The following is a 4,736-nucleotide window of genomic DNA, read 5'->3' on the forward strand; positions in this document are numbered from 1 at the left end:
CGGTGGCTTCTCTTGTTGCGGAGCATGGGCTCCAGGTGCACGGGCCTCAGCAGTTGCAGCACGTGGGCTCAGCAGTTGTGGCTCACGGGCTCTAGAGCATAGGCTCAGTAGTTGTGGCACACGGGCTTAGTTGTTCCGCAGCATGTGAGATCTTCCCAGACCAGGGCTCAAACCCGTGTCCCCTGCAATGGCAGGCGGATTCTCAACCACTGTGTCACCAGGGAAGCCCTGGGCTATCACTTTTGATAGGTAAATGTTCCCTCATTCTGCTATTACCTATAAAGGCAATGACTGATGCATTTATAATCACAATTAGAACAAAAACTCAAGAACTCCTTGGGTGGGGTAGGATGCTGGGAATGCCAAATTGGATATCACAGGGACTTCTCCAAGGGTCTGTAATTAAAAATAAATTCCCATCTGGCTCCCCACTGTGTAGACCTCCTGTGTGGCCCTGTGATACGCTACACTTCTCCAGTGTGGCACTAAACCCACTGTATTACAAGTTCCTTTTGATTTTTCTCTCTTCCCCTTGGACTACAAACTGAAAAGGTAGATGATAAATACCTGTTGAATTAATGACTCCAGCAAGCATTCATTGGGAGCCAGTGTGTGGCCGGCAGTGTTCTCGGCACTGGGAACACAGCAAGGAGGGTACCTGTGGGCAGAACCCCGGACTCACAAAGGAAACAAGACAAGGAAATAAATGTCTGCCGTGTGTCAAATGGTGGTAAGTGCCATGGATAAACATAATGCAGGGATGTAGGGGTCGGGGTGGCCCGAAGGGGAGCAGAGGTAGGCCCTTTGGCATCTGTGGGTCGGGGGAGGACCAGGCAGAGGCAGCAGCAGTGCAAGGGCCCTGAGGCAGGTGGGCTTGGTGAGTCCAGTGAGTCCCAGAGCAGCTGGAGTGATGGGAATGGAAGCAGTGAGGAGGGGGGTCAGAGGTCCGATCAGAGAGGCAGGCTGGGTTGCAGATTGTGTGGGACCAGGCAGGTCCTTTCATTCGGAATTGCACTGGGAGTCAGTGGGATGTTCTGAGCAGAAAAGTGATAGGATCTGGCTTTTCATGCTGAAAGGACCCCTCTGGCTGCTGGACTGAGAATCAGCGTGAGAAGGTAAACAGTGAAGCCACCAAGCATCTAGCGGGTGATGGAATCATCCTGCCAAGAGGTGATGGGACTGCAGCGGGAGGAACCGGTGGGTCAGGCTGTGGACGGCCCGCCGGACGCTCAGGCGCAGAAGGAGGCCGAGGGAGGATGTGCTGCCTTCTCTGTGGCTGTGGACGTGACCAGAAGTCTGGTTTTGGACATACTGAGTTTATTACACGTATCTTCCTTTTTCATGTTGAATTCTCTGTCCAAGTTGGAGAGTAGGTGCTGTTTCTTTTTCAGTACTACCATCAAACAGGAACTGAGAGTGTATGTAACAGTCCAGCAGGAACTGAAACCAGGAAAGGGTTGGGGGGCCGTGTGTGGGGTGTTTTTGTTTAAACATAGGGAGACACATGGACATCCCACCACCCCATCTTCCTCCAGCAATAAATCAACATTCGGTGGGTCTTCAGCAGCCAGTCCAGGGCTATCAGCACTCAGTGCTGTGGGCTTTTGGACTAAGGTCACTCTGAAGGGAAGCTGGAATGATAAACTGTATGTGGGCCCTGTTGGGAGAGGCAGCCCTCCGTGGGCCCTGAACATTCTGGCAAGCTCGTGCCGAGGGCGCTTGATAGTTAGGCTGACCTTTCCCCTGACATTTAAGTAGGTCAGGGCTTGTTTGCTGCCTGATCATGTGCTGGGCACTTGACCCTGGTCCCTCTCCTGCACATGCTGGTGTCATCTGGGACCATCGCATGATCTCAGTGCTACGTGGGGGCAAAGGGAACTAATACAAAGAGCAGATGTTGTCTCCTGGGCTGTGAGTAGTAAAGTCCTTGGTCTCTGACCCCAGAGTCTTGTGTCTTCTGCCAGCATTCCTGAAAGAGGAACAGGCCAACGTGTCACAGTCTAAGTTGGGTAAAGTTTCAGACCCTTCACACTTGTGCACAGACCTCATCTCTCTCAGAGGGGTTGTCAGAAGCCCCACTCTGGGTGGATGGGTAGTGTGGGGTGAAACACAAAAGGCATCAGGGCAGATGCCCAGCTGGGAAGGACTGTAATTCCTCGCGGGGACCTTTCTTCTGAATGAAGGACCTGACGGGGCAAAATGAAGAAAACTGATCACATGGAGCTGACGGGCTTGGGCTAATGTTCGATTTGTTTATACTCCTTTCCTCACCTTGTAGTGTAAATGTGAATCCTCGCTACAGTCCCTTGGGATTGAGTAAAGGATGGGACAGGTGGAAAGATCATTTTCAGCGTAAAGGTAGCAGATAACGGCTGCTGAAAACCAAGGCAATCCTAGTTCACTTTTATCTAGGGATGGACAGGATGCCAGGCCACAAAAAATGCGAGACCTTTATTTTTACAAAGAAAATCTATTTGCACTTATTTTTAAGTAATTTAAGACTGGCTAGGCTGCTGGAGTGCTGAACCTTCCCCCATTGACTCAGAAGTCCTCCTCCCTCCTCTGTGGATCTGTTGCTCGGAGGGACCAGCCAGCAGACACCCACAACAGGTGCTGGGGCAGCACAGGGCTCTGGCAGAGGTACTGACTGTCTAAGGGAACACAGGAAGGGGAACCCTTTCAGTAGGTGTCAACCTTCCAAAAATGCACAGTACCAATTTAAAACCGCACTAAATTCCTGCAGAATTGCAACTCTAAGCGTTACGCTATGTGCAGTGCAATCCCTCTTCCTCCTACTGGAGCTCATCTTTTTAAGTTGATCTCAATGGTAAAAAGGGAAGGGAAGCATGATGGTGCTTCTGGAACTGTCAACACAAAGAGCACACGGATGAATCGATATCATGGCAACAGGTGTGAGGGAGGGAGGTGAAACGACATTGCCCCACAGGGATTTCCTCAGTGGTTTAGCCAGGGTCCCCTGCTGACTTCCACAGCCCTTCTTGCTGGTCAAAATCTGTTCTTAGAGGGAAGCAGGAGAGGGCCAGAATGGCACATGTGACAAATGATACATAAATAAGCCTATGGTGATCTAGGTAGTCTGGGCTCGAGTTACTTCCCCCTAAGAAAGTAGGAAATACTTAAATCCAATGCTTATTTTATACCTCTGAACAATGCTGCCATCCCAAATAGATGAGAAAATGGAAACATGATGAAATTTGGAGATGCCAGCAGCCACTTTGACAAGAAGTAGGAAGCTCCGACTTCTACACAATGGGGTACTTTTATTTTACACTGCATGTTAGCTGAATGAAAAAAATGTCTTATTTTCTCCCATACACAACAGCCTACCGCATTTCAACTTGCAAAAATTTTTATTTATCCCTTTTATTCACTGTTCCAGGTGTTTATATTGAAGGATAGGCATGATGTCCCAACCTGAAATCCAGATCACTGACATCCAAATTAGGTTCTAATTCTTTCCATCCTCTCTTGCTATCATGTCATACAACAAAAAATATATTAGTTGCAAGCAGTCTTTGATTCAGATCTCCTGCAGCAGAGTTGGTGAATCAACGGAAGTTTCCATGTCCCTTTTTATCCCAAATATCCCTAAAGTCCTCATTTGGGTTTTATGTTCTATTTTCTGCCACCCGGATGAACTTTTTAAAAGGTTTATTTTGATTTCTCCCTCTCTGGATCCACACACGATCTGAGGGGAATATATTTCCTTTCTAAATGTCTCTCTTCTTCATATTCACAAGTTTCCTCTTGAAGATATATACCCTCTACTTATCATCTCACACCGATCAGAATGGCCATCATTAAAAAGCCTACAAATAGCAAATTCTGGAGAGGGTGTGGAGTAAAGGGAACCCTCCTACAATGTTGGTGGGAATGGAAATTCATGCAGCCACTATGGAGAACAGTATGGAGGTTCCTTAAAAAACTAAAAACAGAGTTACTATGAATGGATAAAGAAGATGTGGTGTATATCTATCTATCTATCTATCTATCTATCTATCTATCTATCTATCGATACACACACACACACACAATGGAAAATTACTCAGCCATAAAAAAAGAATGAAATAATGCCATTTGCAGCTACATGGATGGACCTAGAGCTTATCATACTAAGTAAGTCAGACAAAGATAAATATCATATGATATCACTTATATGTGGAATCTAAAAAAATGATACAAATGAACTTATTTACAAAACAGAAAGAGACTCACAGACATAGAAAACAAACTTATGGTTACCAAAGCGGGAAGAGGGGAGAGGGATAAATTAGGAGTTTGGGATTCACATATACACACTACTATATATAAAACAGACAAACAACAAGATCCTACTGTTTAGCACAGGGAACTCTATTCAATATCTTGTAATAAACAGTATGGAGGTTCCTTAAAAAACTAAAAACAGAGTTACTATATGATCCTGCAATCCCACTCCTGGACATATATCTGGAAAAGATGAAAACTCTAAATTGAAAAGATACATGCACCCCAATGTTCATAGCAGCACTATTTACAATAGCCAAGACATGGAAACAACCTAAATGCCCATCAACAGATGAATGGATAAAGAAGATGTGGTGTATATCTATCTATCTATCTATCTATCTATCTATCTATCTATCTATCGATACACACACACACACACAATGGAAAATTACTCAGCCATAAAAAAAGAATGAAATAATGCCATTTGCAGCTACATGGATGGACCT

At 45.8% G+C, this 4,736-nt stretch overlaps 1 long non-coding RNA gene across 1 annotated transcript in view; it reads left to right on the forward strand.

Moving 5' to 3' along the window:
• The first annotated feature begins 386 nt into the window (after positions 1–386).
• LOC114484442 (uncharacterized) overlaps positions 387–4,736 on the forward strand; it is a 9,038-nt gene continuing 4,688 nt past the window's right edge. The window contains exon 1 of the long non-coding RNA XR_003677321.2: positions 387–730. This is a non-coding gene — a long non-coding RNA (uncharacterized lncRNA). The remainder of the gene's footprint in view (positions 731–4,736) is intronic.

Source organism: Physeter macrocephalus, chromosome 19 (assembly GCF_002837175.3).
Source record: "Physeter macrocephalus isolate SW-GA chromosome 19, ASM283717v5, whole genome shotgun sequence".
Taxonomy (NCBI): Eukaryota; Metazoa; Chordata; class Mammalia; order Artiodactyla; family Physeteridae; genus Physeter; species Physeter macrocephalus.